This window comes from Caloenas nicobarica, chromosome Z, assembly GCF_036013445.1.
Source record: "Caloenas nicobarica isolate bCalNic1 chromosome Z, bCalNic1.hap1, whole genome shotgun sequence".
In the NCBI taxonomy this organism is placed as follows: domain Eukaryota; kingdom Metazoa; phylum Chordata; class Aves; order Columbiformes; family Columbidae; genus Caloenas; species Caloenas nicobarica.
Genome location: NC_088284.1, coordinates 87,283,964 through 87,308,537, shown reverse-complemented (window position 1 = coordinate 87,308,537; position 24,574 = coordinate 87,283,964). Strand labels below are relative to the sequence as shown.

General features: G+C 39.3%; 1 protein-coding gene across 2 annotated transcripts in view; it reads right to left on the bottom strand.

Annotated features, from left to right (window-relative positions):
* VAV3 (vav guanine nucleotide exchange factor 3) overlaps positions 1 to 24,574 on the bottom strand; it is a 164,330-nt gene that overhangs the window by 139,044 nt on the left and 712 nt on the right. The gene's annotated exons all lie outside the window — the stretch shown is intronic.

Below are 24,574 nucleotides of genomic sequence, written 5' to 3'. Positions count from 1 at the left end.
CAAAACATGAGCTCCTGACCTTTCCTGTCCATTTCTGGGATGCTGATGAGAACAGATTAGCTAGGAAAGTCTCTTTTTGTTTTTACCTCTGTTCCTGAGAATATATGCAAAAAGGAAAATAGAGCAGTTACACCTCTAGAGCATGAGGTCAAATGTTAAATTCATTATGGCAATTTTCACTGGAAGAAGTGCTTTGCTATGTTGTATCTCCAAGACTGATATGTGCAAGTCATTTCAGTGAAAGAAAGCACTGAAACAGAACTTGTATCCTCAACGTTTCCTTCAAAGAATGCCCTGAGGGTTGCAGACGTTTGTCTTCTCACTTATTTCAGTATTTGTTGTAACAACTGTGTTGACAGGAGTAACAAATTCCATACTAACACTGTTCAAATCCTGCTAGGTCCAAATCCAAGAGACAGATCCAGGAATGCCCTCCCTACTGTGACCAAACAGCACCACCACCTCTTCTAGCCACACAGTGAAGACACTGCGACCATAGCAAAGCTACCCAGCAGCAAGATCAAAAAATTGTACCCTGAACCTATATACATTAATAAAGCAACAGTAACTAGAGATACAGACTCAAGGGTTTCATCAGCTCCTACATAATGTGTGTGAACAGGAAATGTCTAGCTTCCCTTTAAATTCTTTCAGCCATATCCAATAAAGGAAGAAGATTAGGTACTTAACAAATACAGCTGCTCATTCATCAAGGGCTCCTTTCCATAAGCCAGGCTGGACTTCTCCCTGACACATGCCATCTTTGACAGACCAATCCTAAGAGCAGGGTTACCAAAATAGGAGCATGTTATACCTCTATTAGTTGACACTTTTTTTAAAATATAAATCTGTATGTTCATTAACACCAGATAACCAGGTACTTGGACAAAGCAGGGGCCCACTGTGGTACTGTCGGAATTGTACACTCAGGGTTAACAACTCAACACAGAAATCATTCCTGGCTCCTTCACAGATTTCAGCAGCCAAAGCAGATTAGATTAGTTCTGCTCTGCCAACAGGAGTAATTATCACTACATGCAGTAAAAAATAGCTGTAAAGTTTTCTAAGTGAATGAAGTACAGACTCGCTGATGGAAGTCTTAATTCAACATCTATTAATGTCTTTTCCTAAGCCAGCAAGAGGGAAAAGAGCAATATCAGAGTCAAGAATGGAAGTTTTAACATTTCTATTGTTCCTATGCGTGCTACTTGTCTTGTAAAGATCCTTAAATCCAGAGTCTTACCAAGGGTAGGCAATGCAAATGGGCCACAAGGAATTTGAAGACCAAGTCAACACAAGAGATTGAGTGCTCCTGGTTTTAGTAAGCAAATGAAAGCTACAAGGAGATTTGTTTTAAGTGTCACAACAGCACAAGCATTACTCTTTTTCTCACTGTTAGATAAAACATGTTAACTTGCAAATTACATTTAAAGAAGAAACCGACGCACACAGGAAGAATATAACAGGTGTATTTTCCCCACTTGGCCTCATGTTCTGCAAACCATCTCCATCATTTGTATGATCAATATTTTTCAAGCTCTAAGCAGGCGCAAACAAGCTAGATATTAAATACCTCCTCAACTTTGCTCTCCAAAAGGTTACAAAGCAGATACACTAATAAGATGACGGAGACAGCACAGTGAGTTCTGGAAGAGGCAGGCTCATATCAGCATCTCAGCAGCTTACAGCCTATACCTTAACTCTTTATAGTCACTTAAGGACCACTTTTAAGTGACAAAATACACAAGACTGGTACCATTACATAACTGTGAAAAATTTTGCTATGAAACATTCTATGCAAAGAAAAACAACAGACATTCCTTAATTCAGAGAATTAAGGAATAGCTAGGGAGATCTGTAGTGTTATTAGCTTACTAGATGTGGGCATTCTTTGAAGGCCTACACAAAGCACAGGATGCTGTATGAACTATAAAACATATTAAATTCCTTTCAACCACTGCTAACACAGTATGAATATTAATAGCATGTTCTTTATTTGCTCAGTTAATGTAGTTATTAAACATTCATATAAAAGCTCTTAAAATTCCTAACTGACTAGTATTCAATTGTGTCTATTGCATTTTGGCTTGAGTATGAAGTTTTGTTTACGTACGTTTGCTCTTCTCTGTGCTTCAAAGAAAGAAAATGGAAATTGAAACTTGAAAAAAAGCTGAGGAAGCACAAAGGAAGCTCAGCTTTTATTAGTACTGACATGGAGTGAACAGGGGGCAGGCGAAAAAAAAGGCTCAGGATTTGTCATGCATTCCTGACTCTCTGCTTGGCTATGCTGGCACTACAGCATTGGTTAAGCAGGTGAAGGCAAAGAAGCATTTAAATTACTTATGTCACTAAGTCAAGTACTCCTACAAGCCACAAAAGTGGCAAATTCTCATCAATGGTCACTGAAACAAGTTCAGCAAACACCTTCCACATCCACCCATGTGCAGAGTCACTAGACTGCCTAAAGAAGGAACAAACCTTTTCTCCTTTACCTATTGCAAGAAGAAAAATTAAAGAGAACTTTGGGAAAGCACACAGTCACTAAACAGATGGGAATTTTTACACCATAGAGCCCCAGCTACAGGAATTCCCCAAGTGTCGTTGGCAAGAGGCATGGGTTCGAGCTCAGGACAGCATCCTGCTGCAAAGGGCAATTTTTTGAGTAGCCCTTTGTTCCCCGCTAGCAAGACTCAACAAGTCTATTCTGCAGTATCTTGTCAAAAAGAACAGCATTTGGAACACAGTATGAAGTACGCAAAACACACAGAGATTAGCTAGGGGGTTCCTGTGCTTGGTTACCTTCTCAAATGACTATCCCCATCTGTCTTACATCCCAAAGCTGCATCCCTAAAATGTCTTTCAGTAAAGATCTGTGTCTGATAAACAAACGTAAAAAGAAGGAAGACAAAGGGAACATCGAAAACAGTCCTGAGCAGAAAAAGAATAGGAGGAAGACAGCAGCAAGGAAGTGAAAAGAAGACCACAGGAAAAGGAATAAGAAAGGGACAGACATACAAAGAAACAGAATTTTAAAAACGAAATCAAAACAGACCAACGGAGAGAAAGATCCGGTGGAAAAGACCACTGAAGTAAAAAGGGACTTGACTCACTAATGATTAAATAGTGGAAAAACAATAAATAAAAGCCAAACACAAGAAAACTATGTGTTGAAATGCTTCAGGTAGAACTATTTATGAAACTGCCATTTAAAGTAAGACAGTAGTCATTGTGCTGCAAATCGTATTTACAATTATGACATAGAAAACTGCTTCTGTAAGAGACAGAACTGTAAAGGACACTGATTTTCTACTTGGATGAATTGTCACTGGTCCTAACACAGGGTTTCTAATTGACTCACATGTCAGCTTAGTTGATGCAATATTAGCAGTGGTATGAAATGGTTTATAGACACAGAAACCTCAAAATCTGCACCTACCTAATGTATTGAAACTTATTGGGGGGCGGGGGGGAACTCTAAAGCCAACAGTCTGACTGATACATTTGTACAGCAAAATGAATGGAAAACCTCAAACAAATTAGCACTCAATGTAAAAAAAAGTCATATACGCACTCAAGCCATGAAAAAAACTTACATCTACAGTATGAAATACAGATCTTCACACCTGTGCTAAAGACAACACCAAATGCATTTGTTTCATATTGTTAGCTTGGCACACTTAAGATGCTGCTTCCATTGTATCTTAGCATCTTTTATTCATGACTAATATTAGTGTAAAAACATGAGAAGACATCTTTCTTTGCCTACACCTGTGCAAGAGAAACTTTTAAAAGTCTCAAAAGCTGTCAACACTGAACCTTGCATGAAAATTCAACACAAAAGGGGAAAAATAAATCTTCATAGGCTTAGTCAGTGTCTATTAAAGGTGTACCTAGCCCAAATAACTCCTAGACCCTTCTATTCCTTTACCAGCAGATGGCATAGACCATGTACTAGCTCTATGATTTCCAAGAGGAAGGAACAATATTCTTAACATTCATTAGTGTAAACATACATGATTCTTTAAGTATTTAAATGTTTTCTTGAATTGCATATAAGTAGTCTTTTCCAAGATCATATGATCATGGAATAAATTCCTAACAAGACCTTGAAGATCTAAGTACAGCTCTTTACAAACTGCTAAATACAAATATGGTTATCGTCTAGTTACCTGTTTTAAAAATTCATTGTTCTATTTTTGCTGGTGTGGCACTTCAGGTTTGCAGTTTATTAGACCATGCCCTCCGTGGCAAGGACAGGCTTTCTGATATATTCAGAGAACACTTCAAGGATTGCAAGTCAAGTAAGTAGAACAGCTAGGTCCAGAAGCCCAAACCACAAACTGGTGGGAATAGCAGTGAATGAAAAACAAACTCCAACAATAAATTTGAAGGATTGGAAGTGAAAACTTGGTGGTTAGAGTGTACTAGCTACTACTTTTTTTTTTTTCCCCCCAGTCTGTGATATCTTCTGCAGCTTCAACATATTGACTTGGCAACAAAGGTCATCTTTCACACGCTGAGTGCCATACAGCTCGGAGTTGAGGAAGTCAAACTCTTATAACTGCTCAATCTTACCACACACTTGCATGGAGCTCCGTCTTACGTATCAAGCTGAGAAAGTTCGATGCTTCTGCAATCTTTATTACCATATATACCGCATTAGAGCGTTTCCCAGTAACAATGAGTAATCTATTAAAAGCAAATTCAGATTTGCTTTACTGGTCCCAGAATCTCACACAATTTTAAGTAGAGCAATGGGTACCAGACACATCATCTTTTTCTGCTCAGTAGCAAAATAAAATGACCCAGGCTAGGGTACAGCAGAAAGTTCATCTTCATTCACCAACTGAGCACCAGATGTTCCACGTGCATTCCTGTTCTCAGTGAAGCCAAGGCTCAGACCAAGTGCTGAGCTTTTCTAACAGCCAAATAATCAAACCACAGCAGAAAGCAAAACAGCTCAACCCTTTTAACTACTTAACACAATTTTTTGGTCCTACTCTGTAGAAGGGGCTTTTTGCCCCATTGGCTTGTATTAAAGAAAATGAAGAAAGCCCTAAAATCTGTATCACTCTCCATCATGACAGTGAGGAAAAAAAGTCATACAAGTTTATAATACAAATATTTGTAACTACATTAACTATAGTAAATGGGTGAAAAAGCAACAGCTACCATCACGTGCCATTCCATTGTTCACGGAAAAGTCACGTTATCTGAAGGGTTTTTTAATATATGTATCCATTTACCTCTAAAATGTCTTAAGCTATAAGCTTTCTGCACATATGTAAAAGATTAAAGTAAGAGAAATTCTAAATACGATTGGAAATAGAGAATAATGATTGCACTAAATTATAAATAATGTTATTACTGTATAAGTGATCTAACTACATTACTTACGTAGTAATAAAAATTTATTTATAATCCAAGTATAAACCTTCAGAAAAACCACTCTTCTTCCCAACACATCAAAAACGTGGGTGGGAGGGAACAGGGCCTCCATCGTTTTCAGTCCTTAGGGCACCACACTGGAGCGGCGATGGGCTGGACACCATCAGCACACTGACCACCACGGCCTGTGCTGCTCTGCCAGCTTTCCCAGCAGCTTCCCAGAGGTGTTGCTGGGCGCTGTTGGTGGCCACTGGGGACAGCCCCAGGACAGCTGGCACCCACCGGTAGGGAGGGCAGCCTCCACCATGGCTGCTTACCTCTGCCTTCAGCCACACCACTCTTCCCCTCAGGCACGCACCCTGCCGGACCTCTCCAACTACACCCTGGGGATCCCGTCAGGACCACACAACACAGGCTGCAACATGAGCCATAATATAGATAAATGACCATAACGGACACAAAATCCTACACAGTTGATAAAATTGGCTGGGATGAGACAGGCCATCTCAAACATCGACAAACCATAAACTTCCAAAACAGCTGGCTCATTGAGGGGAACCACAGGACCGTTCATTCCTCCTCATCACAGGAGGCCTCAGCCCAGACACTCATGCAAGTTCAGGAGACCTTGCTGCCAGGGTCACCTTCACCTTGGGAGACTTTGTTCATACCAGGAGAATGGGAAGCCTAAGGTGATACTGCTCCACAAATACTTAGTGTTTCCAGATAACACAGACCAGGTAAAGCAGCATTAAAATCAGACGGGTACTACAATTAATTTTGTCAATGAGATCTAAATACACAACACAGATCGTGTTTTTAAGCAGTACATGCATCGCCCCCAAGAACATGTTCTCAAGCAGATGGTGTCACCTCAGAATCTGCAGAATCCGCACTAAGTATAGAAACATAGATATTTCAAGTAAGATATATATATTTATTTCAACCTACAGTGAGGAAAAAGGTTTAATACCGTTTACCCCACAAATAATTACAATATTCTAAAACTCTGATGCTTTATCTTATACACTAGAGCAAGTCTTCCAGAGGAAAGATGTATTTGGATGATTTCTAAGACTGATTTTTATTTGGTCCAATCATTTGTAGTACTGCATTACCTCAAATGAGAGTTAAAAACTCTTCCAGTGTTAATGACACAGCTTTTTGGAAATACTTAAAAGCTACCACATACACCACACACGATTTGAAGTTTCAGGGGTTAAAAAAAAAAGGCGCAGAACACACTTTCTAAGTCAGTCTGCGAAAAAGTATCCCCTCTTGCTTGCTTTGAATATGCTACTTACCACTTCCATTTGATGCCCTTCCATTTCCACACTGGAAAGGACAGCAAATAATTTTCTCTTTCCTCAGGCCTCTCATATTCTCCCACTATGCTGCCTCTTTTCAAAGCTGAAGAATCCTCCTTTTTCTATTGAGCTGTTCCTTATTGTTTCATACCTTTGAAAACCTCTACTGCCCTTCTCTGCACCTTTCTCATTTTATTACATCCTTTTTAAAACAGGAGACCACAACTAAATAATACAGAAGCACTGTGGCTTATGCAGTAGACTACAATGCCATAATGAGCTATAAAATGCATAATGAATGTTTTGGGCACAAAACAAGCCTCGGCAAATGCATTTTGCAAAAACCCTTTGGTGCTACATCCTCCACAGATGTCTACCAGAACAGATTCATGTTCTGAAGAATCTGGTCCAGATGATTATGAGATATTGAAGTAGATGAAATAGTAGTTTGATTCATGACTGCAATTCCTGTGATTAACAGGACACAAAAACATTAATAGTTCTCATCTTCCAAAAATTCTCTTAGGGAAAAGTCAGTTAAAATACAACTCTAATAATGCAGAGACTAATGTCTTTGTATCCACAACTGTTTTCCACAGTCGCTCTGAAATCTAGCCAGTGTTAGGCAAACTGCACGCCATTTCTTCAGTGACATGTAGCCTTCCTAATTAAGGAATTCAAAGTGAAATACTGATATAATGCAAGAAGTGATAATTTTTAGAACAAATCCTACCATCAGCAACATTAATTTACAACATCAACTTAAAACCAGGTGACTCCTTATGAAGCTGTAATAGGTTCCCTTTTTTAAGGAAGCTGACAAACAATGAAAGGTGAACCTGACAAAATGTTTCAGCTGTACTGCTGTCTAAAAGGCTGAATTCGCTCACCCCAGCTGTCTGCCAAATGAAATGCATCACTGAAGGCAGCCTAAATTGTGTGGGAGATGTGTCAAAAATCACATAAACACCTACTTCCACTAGTATGAATTAACAACTGTGATCATCTCAGCAGAGGCAAATGAGCAAATGCTCACGGAAATTCAACTGTCACCTCTATATGTGGCCCGTTTGATGTCATAGCTGAATCATACTGATGCCTTGCCTCATAGTAGCATTTGGAGTACACCAATGATCGGTCCAAAACTTTATTTTGAAAATGTCAATTTGGCATCTCACAAAGTAAAACATAACCATGAGAGTGGTCTCATGAGGAGAATGCATGTTTATGAAAAGGGTGGAAAAAATAGAATCCTAGAGCACAAGTCAGTATTTATTAGATAGCCGAACATAATCAAATGGTGAATAAACCAAACACTATGAAAGTTCTGCAGCAGACTATAATTTAGAATTATCTGGACTCGCAGTCTGCTGAGCAATTTGCTACAGTACTATCAGGGTTTTAAACGGAGTACATGGGCGCCAGTGAGAAGTCTGCATTATTGAACCATACTACATGCTGACTCTTAAAATACTAAGATCACATTTTTCTCCATTTGAATTAAGAAAATTATGCTTAAGTTACCAAAATAGCTCATTATGACCAACATGAAGGCAGGTTCAGTAAAGAACCCAACAAAATTGTTAAAAGATCTGGTCCTCAGTCTTCAGCAGGTAAAGTCCATGGGAGACCATACAACACTGCACATGAAAGCTGCCTTTTAAACAAGAGAGCAGTACAGAGCCAAAAATGCACAGCAAGCTTAACGCCTCCACACAGCCTCCAATGCGCTGCCTCATATCCCATAATAATTAAATCCTTCAGCAGTGCAAAAGGCAACCAGCATACTGGCAAAAAGCTTTATTAGTATTGTATATTGGAAGTTCCTGCAATACAGATTACAAAATTGAGGGATGCTGATGAAACCAGGAGCAGCTGTTCAGAGCAGGGGGCAGAACAAGATGTTACGCACAAGCGAGCTCCACTTTAAATAACCACCCAGGGGACTCTACCACCAATACCTTGTTATGTACAACTACCTTGCCACCAGATATTTTCACTCTCTTGCTATGCAATCACCTTGGGAACCGAAACACAGGAAATTCTACCAAAATAATAATTCCAATTATTAAAGTGAAATGTGCTTTGAGTACTGCCACATTATTCCAAGTGTCTATAGATGATTAACTGTGTTAAGGATAAATTTAAATTAGTTTAAAGAACTCATCCCAGTGTTTAAATTACTGACTTCCAGCTGAATGACTTCAGAACAACACTGCTTGTATATTGGTGACCTCATGAAAAGCAAATTTCCTGAACCACTGTTAAAAACACCTGTAGAAGGTATTCTCTATTCCAGAAAGAACTGTGTAAATGGTTACCGTTACTTTCATGCTCATGTTTTAATCTCTCTTAAATTTACAAGTAATACACACATCAGTGCCGGAAATGTTCTACCACAGAGGGGACCTGAGAACCACTAACGTAGGAAGTCCTCAAGCAGTGCTCTGCTGGTCTTCTGAACTTAGTGAAGAGGCCTGGATCCTTCCTATTTTATTCATAAAATTAATCCTATTAAAAACACAAGATGCTCATAAACATAGAACACAATTGATTAAATATGTCATATTTTAGCAACAGTGTATGCTAGCAGGACGCAGAATTTAACTTGATTTTATAAATACATCCTTATCATCTTAAATTTAAGATCAACAAAAATAAGTTTAAAAAGGCATGCCAAAATTGTACAAGTTACTGGCTGTTCGCACAAATCTACATAAAAATCAACAGTCATTCTTGTCATGGCTAAAAAAATTTCTGCATGAACAGTAACCTATTGCTAGCTTTGGCACTGATGCATACATAAAGGAAAACATAGCAACATAATGTAGAGACAGTGAAAGCATGTGCCTGCCTGTAAGCTGTAGGAAATATTTTTTAAACCTATTATGCAAAAGAACTCATACAAAAGCAATACAAACAGCTGCTATAACATACTTTCCGACCTCTCAACAGACATCAGCTTACTAAATTGCCTAACAGAACATCACTTCAACACAAATTATTCCTTAGATTTCTTTTAAATAACATATTGAATGCAAACATTGGAGCTAAGCTGTAAGAATGTCTAGTAAGCTTAGATTTTGTCTAGGAAGCCTAGTTTTACATCTGATTTTGTTTAGTACTATTCTGTTCTACAGACTATTCAGCTAAACACAATGAAATCTAAATAAAATATAGTATGATCCTGGACCAGTTGCTATCTTCTGAACGGCATAATAACTTGGTGGGACAACAAAGCAGGTGAAGATTAGAAGGAATAACAAAATCAATATATATGCAATTTGTAACTGGGAATTTGTAACAATGACAGAACTTCCTCTGCCTTTCTATTGAGACTGTTTTCAGCACAAGAGAAGTAATAAGAGTGATTTTCAGACAAGTGGACATAATAATACTGCAAGGCTGATTCTTGCCTTTAAGTCAGATAAGCCGAATAGCAGCACAGAGTCCTTCTAGCAAAAGACAAATTAGTTTGATTTGTTGAACAAAGATAATACAGTGTGAACAACTAGACAGAAAAATTATTCAGCAACATCTTTTTGAATGGATCAGAATAAGTGAGGTTATGTGAAACAAGTGCAGGGTATAGACAAAACAATTAGACCCTTGCGAGTTAGTTTTGTGGTTGTAACATTCAGGAAATAGTTGTATTAAGATCCTGTTTGCTTTCTCCGTTTCTCCATTTGTGACAATAATTTGCTACTTCTCGATATGTGTTTTTCAAAAAAAGACTGGAAGTCAGTATACAGTAGGGATCTGAAGTATACAGCATAATTTTTTAACTTTTGCACCGCTCATTTATTTCTAATTAAAACCACAAGAGCAGCTACATGGGTATTTTCTATACCAAGGACTGGAAACTCACAAGTTTGTGACTCATTGTTCCCTGGCTGAGAAGGGCTATGCCACACACAACTGGCCAAACTGACAGATCCTCTGAACATGAGTCACAGGTCTACCAAAACCTGGGTCGAGATCTGCTACCAGCCAGAGGCCACCCCACCAGAGGGTGAGCATCTCCATAGGTATTCTTAGAAAACTGTCCCACAGCTGCTCTGCTCAAGCCTTCCCACCTGCTTCAAAAGTCTCCTGGAGACACAAGTTATCCACACATCTGCTAAAGTCTGTTAAATGCCTACACTGCCAGGAAAAAGCAATGCAAGCTAAAGTTCAGAGAAGTCTGTTCTCTGAAATTCACAGAGAAGATTACTCTGTAAGGACGGCAGGGGAACTAATAAACTGTCCACCTTCTATATTATTTTTTTAGTATGTCCAGATGCAACTTCTCTACATGGAATTTATTTTTTAAGTAAAAAACAAGCAAAACCATCAATTGGATATCAGGAATAATATTTATCAGTCAATATAAGCAATAAATAATACATGTAACAATAGATTATTTTACTTCATTTTTGTAAATCACTAGATCTAACCAGCAGGAAATTGTTTCAATCTCAACAGATTTTAAGCTTTTAAAAACCTTTGAGGTATTTCAAAGCACATTTCTGGGGAAGATAAATTAGTATGATTGCTACTGAAAAGTACACTGAAAATAACACATTTGAGGTCAACCCTGTAATGTCATCAGAGAGATAGAGTAGCAAATGAGTCTTAGATCCTTTGGTTCAAATGAAATCCCATTTTTAACACTAGTATGCCTTGCCACTGGACAGTATTTCTGACTCCTATCTCCACTTCTGTCAAAGCAAGTCAAGGTACAGCCCAGTCTTCCTGCTAAATGTGGTAATTTCTTGAATGCAGCAGAGAAGAACATGCATAGGAAGTCCAAGGATCTCCTAACACAACAACATGGAAATAATTTCTCCTTTTTGTCGGCTGCTACTGTTTTGAAAACTTGAAGTTTGGTGATTCAAAAAAAAAAAAAAAAAAACCACCACAAAAAAACCCAACAAACAAACAAAAACAAAACACGTACCCATTTCAAAGCCAGCTGTGGGGCAAAAAAAAAAAGAAAAAGGAAACATCTGCCATTCATTTATTTGTTCCTTCTAGCTCTAAAGAAGGTTTTAGTCATCCTAAGGCAACCAACAGCATGTTATCATTAATACTAAGGGAGCAGGCATAACTGAAATAATTTTTCTAATGTTGACAGAAAAACCTACATAGTATTTGGTAATCACACATCCTTCCAATGAATCTGTAGCCACTCAAGATCTCTAACTTACTTTCCCCTTGGGACATTAACAAACTTTCCGTCAATAATTTCAGGCACACACTAGGGTATAGCATTACTTTCCAAAATGCAGAAATACCTTCACACTGTCATAGCCCACATCTGACATGTTTATTTACAGGAAAAGGGAATCATACCAAAAATGAGAAAACTCCACAGAAGCAAGCATCAGGAATTCAGTGAAACAGGCCAGAGATGCAGGTGATACGGGAGGGACAGCATGCCCATAAGAGAATGATAACACCACGGTTACTCTGTCCTGCACAGATGGAGACGTAGAAGACTTAGCACATTCACGAGTGAATACAGCAACATGATAATGGTCAGAAAGGAATATGACTAAATTAAAGAGCAGAACAAATTTTTAAGGAATTTCCCCAGTTAAAAATCACTCTCACAACTACAAAGAGTAAATAAAGTTGAAGAAAGCACAAAAGAGTGGGCCAGACTTTACAATGGAAAACTTTAACGATAGAAAGCATCAGTGCAACCAGAAAACTAAGCAAAACCCCCTTCTTCCCAGCAGCATGTTTCTGTTCTGAAGGGGCATGTGAGGAAAACGATTCTAAAGTTATCTAGTATCCAATAATGAAGTGAAAAAAAAAAAAAAAAAATCACTGACCTGGATTAAGTTCTCATCAGTATCATGAAACAAATAGTTTAAAGCTGCTCTAGTACTTCAAATGATATAAAACCATAAAATCAGCCAGCATAGTGGAATGAATGCCTCAAATAATTATTCTTCAAATAGATGTTCTCCATTAAACCAGGAACTACATAATAAAATTTTAATTTAGTCCCGTAAGAATCTTTAAAAAAAAAAACAAAACCACACACGCAACAAAACAACTCTCAAATGGTAATATTGAACTGCTTCACCCTCACAAGGAGAGAAATGATGTGAACAAATCAAGACAAGAGGTGTTTGTTTACAAGACAGTTACTGACCATTTATGCCTTGACCTTACTGAGCTTTCAGTTACACCACATCTACAGACTTCGGTGGGCATCGTTGTTCTTCTCCGCATGCAATGCCTATTAATTATACCAGGCCTATAAAGACTGCGTTTATCCACAAAGCAAGCAAGCAAAACTCCAGAAACCTGAAGAAACAAATTGTATTGTCAATAATACAAAAAAAGAGTTTCTAAGTAACCTCTGATATTTTTAAATTTCCATCTAACCTGATCTGTAGTTGCCATTAGCTATCAAGGTAATCCCTCAGGGGCACCATCATGTTGCAAACGCTTTCTCTCACAATACAGATACTTAGTCATAGTGGTTGTTTCACCTTGAGTATAAATAGTCCTCTCACCTTCGGCCTGGGAAGCAGAAATAAAATTATCATGTCTATCAGCCCCTGAAGAGTGAGTGGAGCTCACTGGAAAAAGAGAGAAAGAAACCATGGAGATTGATGCCCAATGCGAGGGAGCTGCAGGCTGAGCATGCTGGCTAGCAGGGCTGGCTACTTCTGCCTTGCAAGCAACATAGACAATCGATCCAAAAAGTGGCTAAAAATAATGATCGTTCCCATCCCCATCTGCTCCCTCAGGACACAACCCCATAAAAATGTTGCTCAAGCACTGCTGCAGTGGCACAAACCTCTAGAGGTTGGTGGGAAGGGCAGGAGTCAAGTGATGCTGCTTTTGAAAAGAAGTTCCCAGCATCAGTGGTTGATTCATGCTGCAGACTCCCAGCACTAGCTTTCATCCTCATCACTCCCCACTAGTCTTGTCTACCCCATCACCTGTAGCAAGCAGCAAAACAGTTTTGGAGAGACACTCACATATATTGGAAACCCTTGACTGCAACAGGAAGGAGGCAGACATTTTTAAAACAATGGGTAAAAGCAAAGCAATCACCATTTATGAAAAGTAGTCATGGAAAAGCAGCATAAAGCAACCCAACAGGTGACTGCTGTTCAAGCACTGTCTGGTCCCTGAAAACCCCTGTGTTTGCTGGTCCTAAAAGAGTAACTTCCACTGGAGCCTTCCTGCCTGGCACTCTCACCTACACGGGAAGCGGCTTCCGGAGGAGACGCGTTCTCACCCACATAGGAAACAGATTTCAGAGGATCTGCGGAGGGATGAGGCGAACAGGAAGAGTGAAGACAACAGGGCAGGGAAAACAGCTGAAAGGGAGAAAAAGCATAAGGAAAGACGTGAAAGAGGAAACAGATGCACTGGAGGGAGAATACCGGGAGGAGAGGGAAGGCAAATGGAGAAGGTGAAAGTAATATAGTCCAGATTGAGAGGAGAGAGTACGAGCACAGAACAAGCTGCAGAACTGAGATGAGGCAAAATGAGGGAGAAGCAGAGACAAGAAGGAAAGGAAAAAAATATATATATTTAAAAAAAAAAAAAAAAAAAAGCCCAGACCTGTCGGAGTAATACCTCTTACTAATCACAGGGCAGTCTGGTTTTCTGATAGATGAGATCGAGCCACCTGAGTCAAGGTAGAAAAATGTGAGAAACACGGAAAATTGAAAAGAGGTTGTCATGAGCAGAGCTGACATGAAAATGAAATACCCTACAGAAATCCTAACATTTCGAAATTTGCTACTCTTTCAAATCAAGACGAAAGGCATTTAAAGTTCATTAAACCTTAATGTGATTTTATTGAAATACTGGATTTTGAGGTCAAACTCTAATGATATTCAGCACAAAACAGGTGAAGCTAAATACTACTGCAATTATTTTCCAAACAGTTTAAAGAATGTCTTCCAAGAACAGCATTCCTGCAAAACCTTTTGAGGATTAATTTTCCTGTAGATCTGCTCTACCACAAATGTAACCAGCAACATCAGATGAAATCACTGTTCCTCACTGGAATGAAAGAGATGCATCACTTATCCAAACTTGAACAGTTTAGCAAAATATATTTGTGGTCCTGAATTGTTGAGCCACAAATTTTGAAAACCATTTTTCAGACTTAGAGCGACATTCTCCACATCTGCCCTCCCCATAGCATAGATAAGGCAATGAGATCTGAGGCAGAAAGATCAAGTTCTTAATATGACAACCACCATCAGAAGACCTATGCCGAGAAACCCCACCAAAATACTAGTTCTGCCCCAACAGGGAACATCTCAGCCTTTCTTCACTGCTCATCAAAGGCCACATGAATTCACAGCCACTGTTACACCACTGACGGAAGAAGGATCTACTCTTCAGGCCTACTCCGAGGAAGGTGTGCTAAGAGACAACGTTACAAAATACACTCCCTCTCATTCCAGAGGTCTTTTAATTCACAGTTGTTTTCTTATGTTTCTCCCATTGGCTATGGCAAACAACTTACTTTTTTTTTAAAAAAAAAAAAAAGTACTCTAGGAATACCTGTCATTGGAACTGGGAACCCCACACACAACTGCAAGAGATTTTTTTAATTCTTTCATAATAGATATTTTTAAGACTAGAGAATAATTCACATTACATTTCTTATTGCTAGAGCTTTGTGCTCTTCATGTGATGAGCTATGGGACTTACAAGCTACAAAAACCTAAATTCTCAGAGAAGAGAATGCAGATAGTTTAAATTAAGCAGATTCCCCAGGGGTCCCTGAATCTGAGCAATGATAGCTGGTAAGACACACAAATTTGAAATATGCTCCAATCTGCTGCTCAGGAGTTTCTCATGAAGAGCAGGCCCCTGTTCCCAGCATGGCTCAGCCATTCCTACATCCGCACCCTCATCACCATGTCTATATTCACACGTAAATCGCACAGGTCCCAGTCAGCAAAGGCTTTCATCTCAGCTAATTGATTTACCAGGGTCTTCCACAGGAAGGGAAATCTACAGGATTCTGATACAACTAGAGAGGCATTCCAATAGGATTACTGGAGTCATTTCCATAACGCTTCATAAACCCTGCACAGCACAGAGACAGTAGCTACAGGCATTTTGTAAGGCACAGTCCTCCTAACCAACAATATCGCTTAAAAGCATCACTGAGAACAACAAATGTGGAGTTAAACCTCAGCTTTTACAAAGATTGCCATCTGTTCAGCATACTTTACAGTGAAACCGGCGGCCTCAGCACAGTCCACAGAGAAGATGCATCACCATATTCAGTGCTGCCAGCCACAACTGCAAACTGAATGAACACAGACCCTGAATAACTTTCTCACGAGTCCCTGTAGTGACTCACATCAAGGCACAGCGGTGGGTAAATTCACCCTGTCCTCTTTATGATAGATAAAACGAAGATCAGGACATAACAGGGGCAGGCAGAACTCAGAACAAAATGGCTCAAGTGAACCCCATTTCAGACTCCCATAAAACCTCAGTATAATTAAACACCTGTTAAAGACCACTTAAGGTTTTAACATATTCTCCATTTTCAAAAATGCTCTAGGAATTCCCTTGAAACAGACACCCCTAAGAGAATACACATCCCTAATGAGAGAAAAGGAATGTGGGAAATCAAAGCTCAGCAGAAATATTCAACAATATTTTAAAATAATCAATTGCCATTTCAGAGAAGTATGCGATACAACCTGAAATCCTGTGTCACTTTGTGCACACATACAGAGGGTAAATCACCAAAAGAAAGTGAAACTCAAATGTTTCCTCATGCAACTTGGTGCAATTTAGCAAAACTGGTACTGCTCTGAAATGCAAAACGTGAGCTGCAAAGTAGCATGGAGATTTTCAAAACATCTGCCTAAATACAAATTAGGTTTTTAAAGCTTGGCAGAAATCTCTTTTCAACCAAGACGACATCGACTGACCATGAGGCCAAGGCAGCAGCCCTGCAACAGCACTTCAGGGAGCCTCAGTATTTCTGTTTTGAGAGTAAAAGGAGCTACGAGCAATAGCAATAGTTTGAACATTCTCTCTGGTGCTTCCTACTTTCTACCTAGTCTCCAGGAAAAAGAAATTCAAAGCTCGATCCAAATCCTCGAGAGATAAGTAGGACTAATGAGTGCTTACCGTGAGTTACAGTGCAAATGGTAGGACTATATAATCATCATATCTCCACCCAGAGACACCTAAAATCTGACCGGTACCTTAGTGCAGTGGAGGTGTGGTCCTCCTTTAACCATCTCTGCATTGTAATCAGACATATATACTCATAGATCCTAGGGAATTCAGGGGGAAAAATAACATGGCCATCATGGCCTTATATCAGCTGATACAAGGCGTCACTGTTACCTAGGGTAGTAGTTGGGGAGAATTTGAAGTCAATCACTGGAGTATGTAAGTATAATTTAAATCGTGACTGCCAACATGCAAGCAAAACACAAGCAATTACACAGGCTATGATGGTGGTGTCATTATTACACTATTAATTTAGAGCGCGGGCAGAAAAAATGATGCATTTTTTAATCATAAAATCTGCTGCACAACAGTGAAGTGAGGCTGCTTTGACAGTCAAAACTTTCAAGGGCTAAGCTCTAATCGTTCTGCTTTACTTGACTATAAGACTTCTTTCCATGTGGAAAGAATGTGAATATAGGAACCATCAATGGAACAAAGTATATCCTGAGTATAGATTATACAGCACATACCCTTATATAATTTAGAAACAAATAGGTAAATTTGATCATATTAGGGATTAAAGGACAAATCTAAGGATTCTGGAAATACAAATCATCTTGTCCTGGTAAGCTTTACCAGTTTAAAAAAAATGCTTTTAAAAATGCTTTATGTTTTGGTTTGGGTGGGGTTTTTTTCCAGAAAAATTTGCTTATAGCAACAACGTCAAATATACATTTTGTTTGCTTCTGCAAGCCATACCGTACCATATTCTCTGTATCATTTAAAATGAATTTCAATTGATTTTAGAGGGGTAAAACTAGTGAAAAATAGGAAATGGTAGACGACAATCTCTACTAACCATTTGTAAAATAAAATTATAATTGAAAGTAAAAACAATTTACAGTCCCAAAATATTTTGGATTGTAATACAAGACAGATGAACCTATCTTTCCCAGTTATATTAGTTCATACCTGTAGGTCTGCAAGAGTGTTTTAAATAGTACAAGTGGTTTTATATAAATTGCTACAATACCACTACGTTACACAACTTGTGACTAAGGTTTCATGTTTTGAATATAAAAAGAATCAAATATCTTATTAACAGTCCTTCAGTGTTCCATGTCACCAAGACATTCACCATTGTCATTTAATATAGAACGAAAGAAAGGGTCATTGACTGATATTTTTCTAAAAGATACGTTCTCACTTAACAATTGCACTGGAGCCAATAGCATTCACTGAGCTTTGAAGGAACATCTTTCTTCTAAATATGAAAATTCAAAACCTCACTATAAAGATGTCAGCTCGGATTGCATTTTACGTATTGCAAGTCTTAGCAAACAGCTGGTATTTCACAATGCCTGAAGTCTTAAACTTGGCTTGTCAACACAAAGTAAGAGGAAAGAAGAGGTAGCTCCAGATGATGTTGAGTAAACTGGAAAGTGCAGGAAAAAAAAATTAATAGCCGATTGTTTCCTCCTACTTCTTACATATTCTTCTTCTATATCCTTCTCTCTCCCCTTGAGCACTTTTGATTTATTCATTTCTTTTCATAAGCAGTCCTTTAACTTGCCACTATCACAGATCTCCCACCTTTGTCAGACCAGGCTCAGAAAATAACTTGGCTTATCCCACACGACACAGTAGTATGCCATACACAGATATAATTTAAATTATCCACTGCTGGCACATACTATCACCTCTGTGAGAAACCACTAGGAATATTTTTCCTGTTAATGTATTAAACAGCTTCCAGCACACTAAAATTTTGTGCTGGAAGGGACATCTGAGACAGTTCTTGGCATATGCTGCATTTAATAACTGCATGATAAATATAGCATGTAAAATAAGGTTTATAATACAGTTCAACTTCAGTCTTCCCTTCCCCTCAACCAAAAAGAATCAATGAAAAAAAAAAAATCATTACATCAGCTTTCGCATTTTCTCCATCTTCTTAAGGTAAGGAGAATTACCTAGAAAAACTGGATCGCTACTTCTTTGTCAGTTGCTTTCCTTAGCACAAAGCATAGAGGTCATATTAGGGCTTTGCTTTGAACAAATATTTGTTCAAAATATTTTACCAAGTCCAACATGTGTAAGATTATGCATATGTATACCTAATATACATATGGATAAACATATATGTTATGGATAATGCAGCTTATGGATATTTCTCACAGCCAGTACAGTTTTCATTTAATCAGGGAAATAATAAAGTTCAATGTGGCAGAGACATTTAGCGGACCAAAAGATTGAAAAAATCTGGGAAGTTCAAAAAATATTTTTAAAATATTTACCTTGAATATACACAGTCAGTTTTATATAATTAAAAAAATCTGTTTGGGTTTTTTTTTTTTAACACCTCTCTTCTTTCTACACACTTACAAAAATTGAACTAGTTCCCAAACTCTTGTTCAAGCCCAGAAACTTTTGCAGTTTCAGACAAACTCTATCTATCTAAAGGTATCTTTGTGGTACTTCCTTAACTCAACCTTGTACTTAACATAGCAAGTAAACACAGAATAAGAGTTATTTTGCACACCAGTTCACTCAAAGATCTCTCTGCCCAAGGAAAATATGTTATTGATATCCCATGACTTCCAGGAAGGGCCATAAGCACCACCCCAAATCCCTTTTATTTTTTCATTTAGCTTATCCCTCCTAAGATGCCAGACATAAATCTCAACTTCATGCACAGAGGTCAGCACATCCATTCACATCCCACTCTTTTAAATAACATGCAGAGTCAAGAGATTATTCCCATTTCTTCATTTGCAGAGCCAAGTGGCACACGAAGTTTGATACCCTTACATTTGGCGTGCTCTCCTAGGCTAAAATTTGGAAGGAGAAAAATCAAGCTGCACAGCTGCAGGGAGACACGCATGGGGGATGCATACCACCTGCGGGGAGCTGGCAGAGGTGGGATGCCCCGTCACTGACTTGGGGGCAGGAGATCACGGTTATCATCCAGGGGGGATGGGGAAGCTCCAAGCCAAGGGCAGGATCAGAGGAAACTCAGAGGTATGTCTCTCGGCACGCCCACATCCTGAGGCTACCTGATACCACAGGCACTGAGAAAAATGAACTCTTTCTCAAAAGCTCAGTTGCCACACCAAAACATAATGTGGATGACAAAGATAATAAACTTCCTTTGGCTACGTGGTCACACCAAAAAAAAGCGATTCCCTAAAATTAGAAAATGTTTGAACTTTTGATACAAAGTGAGGGATATTTTGTCTATTTTGATTAGAATAATAGGAAATAGTTATTTTTAATATTTAACCTATGTCAACATCCCCTTTAGTAAACTCCCATGGCAGTATTGCATTAAGTGCAGTTTTCCTGTCTAGCAATCACAAGTTAACTAAATGCCTTGCAAAAACCATTTCAAAACTAGTTTGCAAAGGACACAAAGATAAGCATTAAACAGATGACATCTTCTGCAAATCCATTGTAATCCATTAGTTTAGGCTTTATACCTCTGATAATAAATTATTTAAGTTCTTGTATTATTATGATTAAACATTAGGATTAGTACTTTCTGTTATGGATCACTTCTATTTTATTATTTTCACCAGCCTGCGATAGCCAAAGGCGGCATCTGAGGAAAGCGAATTGCTGCACCGAACAGCTCCCATGGAAGAGTCAGACGCTGAGCTGCGGTGCTCCATCCTCCATCTCACTGTCACCAAGCACCAATGCCACACTTCAGGGGAAACCCTGCAATGCACTAGCACAGCAGTCACATCCCTGCAATTCATTTAGCGCATTCCCTCTTCCAGACCCTTTCCTAGTAGCTGCAAGGTTTAGTGCTTCTTCAGTAAGATCACTGCCTGCAATAGTGCCTGCAACAGTGCCACTTTCACAACACCAACTCTCAAGTCTGATTCAGGCAGACTACCCTACAGTTAAAGGCCAAAAGACATTATTTGATCCATCTTCCAAATCTCCTTTTCTGATGGCACCTGCACTGCTCAAAAGTAACAACTAACGTTGCAAGCTCATGGGAGTTCAAACAGCGAAGTGTTTTTAGGCCTTCACACAAGAGGTGTTAATAGAGCCCAAACTCTCCTGTTCTGTTCAGTCACAGTGGAAAAAAAAAAAACCTAGACATGAATGTCCCTGAACCCAAAAGCTTCCAATCTCATGCAAAGCCCATGTGTAATTTTTCACAGGGGACCTAGCACTGAGACACACCAGCTTCTCAGATAGGAGCCAGGCAGCATTCAGCTGGCAGCCTGGAGGCAGAAGATTCATTAGCAAAGCAAAAACACCACTTGTCCTTTATATATGGGGGGGGGGGGTGTGTTCGGTTTTTTACTTATATATGTGAGGCTTACTTTCTCAAAAGCATAACTGACTGAATCAGCTTCTGCTCTTCAAAGGACAACTTCCACTGTCCAAATATAAATATTTTCATAAACATACAGAAAATGCAGACAAAACCAGCCAGCACTCAAACAGTTTCTAAACCCAAACGTTTTGCCATCTAAAACCACTGAAACATTTCTCTTACACAGGCATCTTTATCTCTAAAAAAAGTAGGGGGGCTGAATCCGCAGATTTTAAACGCATAAGAAAGCCCATGAGAACAGCTGTGACACAAGGTGCGTGGCTGGTGGTGGGACAAAGGCATGCAGTTCCCCATGCTAGCCAGCCCATAAATGAGAACGTACCCACTGCCATTTGGTCAAGCACATGTTTGTGTTGCAATGATGAGCATCGCCAGTCTCAGTTTCTATCCCTGCCCCGAGAGCTGGCAACAGTCGGGTGCTTACAGAGCAAAGCAACAGTGCTCCTGTTTGGCTGAATGAGGTGCCACCAAAGAGCAGCAGCTGAAGCAGCAGCATCAGTCACTATCCCTCTACACTTGTGATGTAACTTTTAAGGGGTTACTAAGGTCTACTGAGCAAATCTGAAAAGCATCACTGACATCTGATTTGCCACATTTGTTCTGAAAAAACAAATACATAATGAAATGGAAGAGATGTGACTTTCTTGTGTCAGAGGCCTGACATCTACTCCCAGGTCTGCCTGAGGCACCATCTCTCACTTTCCTGTTCTTTGGTGCTGCTGCATTTATAACTAGCCCCCAAGACATGAAAATTCGGTTCATAAAGAAAGGCCTGACAAACTTCGATAGCAGTAAAAGACAAGGCTAAAACCATGCAGTCTGCCTTCCACAAGACCCATTTGTGAAGCCTTCTACTACTCTTCTCATTCTCTGTTTTCATTGCTCAAAAACTGTGCAGTAAGAATCCCCTGAGCCGGCCTAAGATTTTGCAGCAGAAAACAACATCAAAACAGGGAGCTGCAGCTCAGTTCTAGAAGATGACAGATAAGGGCCACATGAGGTTCAAACGGTTCAACTGAGCAGTACAGACACAGCAGCATGTTCAGGCAGACTGCGTAGTCGGCGGCAAAGACCATTTCCATCCTAATGCCAACTCTGCTATGGTACCCCATGCCTCCAATGGCTATAAATTGCTACCCCACAAGGAACAGAAGAGATAGCTGCTGTTTCTACGAGACCCCAAGATCCTATGATGCAGCAAATGTATTAATTTACTGACAAATATTACTCTGACAAAACTCAAAATTTAGGGCTCAACTTCAAGTAAATCTCACCAAATCAATAACCTTCAGGCCTGTGAGACTTCAGCATAAGTTACTGCTCTGTGCTCTTTACAGTCTTAATAAGAAACTACAAGTAACTTGCAGAATTTCAACCTACTACATTTTTAATAACAATTTCTGAAATTTGCACTGAGTGATCCTTTCCAGCAGGAAGTATCTCCTCCAAGAGGCTTTTCATTAAACCCCATACAACCTCACTGAGATAGCAAACTCTTGATCTCACAGAAAGCAAAGTTAACATTCCCAGTAAATGCTGCGTAGTTATCCATTACAGGTTTTGATCCAACAACAGTTCCCCCTATTTCAAGGATGAAAGCAGCGTACGGCAGAAACACACCACTGGAGAGCGGTCTGCAGCACCACGAGTGCAGGATCCTCAGGGAAACAGCAGACACACAGACAAGGAGGCAACTGTCGCAGCTGTGAAACAACTCCAGTAGCTGCATTATAGATGTATAAAGCTCAAGTTCAAAATGTGCATTACAAACAATCAACAATCTACACAAACATACTTAGAGAAATAAGTATTAATTTTGATTCCCAAATCTGCTCTAAGACAGACAAAAGGAGAATTGTGATACTTAGTAGAGAAAAGGAGACCACCATGGCTTTAATTCATCAAAAATGATAAGTAATATTGGCCCGGACAAGCAACATTAATCTCTAATTGAAGATGACTCAATGAGTTAGCTATCCAGAAAATACTGTGTAATATCATGAGGATACCTTTCCAGTTCATTTAAAAAAAAAAAAAAAAAAAGAAAATCTGTTTCCATACTATTTATCCATTCTAAGCAGGGCAAGAAACCACTTCCAACAGTTCACACGCAAAGTACTTACAATTCTGCAAGCTAAACTGAAAAAGGGTCAGTTTGGAAGCAAACCATCTAACTATAATGAAAATATAAACCAGGGCTCTGGTACAGTTTAGTAAGTCCTGAAAGTCTCACAGAGTTATAACAATACAGAGAGCGCACTTATCTGGATTTCTTCCATTTGGAGGAGCCCACCCTCACATCTCCCCATCACTCAGATGAAGTGTTGCCTCTGCATATGCAATTCAAGCAGGCACTTGAGCTCTCAATTACTGGAGATAGCCTTTATACCACTGACATGCAGACTATGGTCTGGGAGTTTTTATTCTGACTAGCTGAAATATACCTGATGCTTTTTTCCCATTTTGCAATGTGGGCTTCCAGAAAATGTCCCCTTGGTGGTAAAATACAGCTGCTAAAAGAAGCCATTAAAAAGAAAAAAATTAACTGGCTTTATAAGTGGGGCCAATGAATGTTCCTCCCAAAAGTGTAATTGACTACCACTGCTTTTTGCCAGTGTCCGAAACATGAATGGCAAGTTTTGATTCCTATAAACCTAAAAGAGTATGATAACACTGAAATGTTGCAATGTATCTGTTTCTCAATGTCTCTCAAAACACATGAAAGGCTCAGAAGTTTAGTTTCCTTTCAGACATCATCTGCTTGGCTGCCAGTCTGTGGAGGCATAGGTGTGCATGAAGCAGTGACAGGAAGTCATGTATATACACAGCCTCTTCTCATTGAATTATTCGTATTATCTTGATATCAGAAACCAGCTTTATGAGGCACAGTAATAAAACATCAGTCCCGACTAAAAAATGCATTTAAAAGGAGATTAATTCGGAATTACAAATTATTATTTAACTAAAATATCAATTTTAGAAGCTAAACATTAAAAGGTCTGAAGGTCTGACCAACAGAAAAAAAAAAAAAAAAAAACACACCACACACTAAAATACAGGCAACCGGCTATCAAGAACGCCATTTCTCTTTACTAGTCGCTCTTCAACATTCCGCTCCACAGGTCGCAAAAAGATGCGCAGGCCAGGTGACAAGTGCTGCCATCGCTTATCCCGGCCGGCTCCCCGCAGCGCCCCGGCTCCCCTCAGCCCCTGCCCCCGCCGCGGGGCGCAGCACCCCGGCCCGGCTCCTGCCCAGCCTCCCGGGCCCTTCGCCCTCCCTCTCCCTCACGTACTTCGGTAAATCCAGAAAAACTGGAAGCAAGAGGTCAATTTGTATTACAAGCTGCTC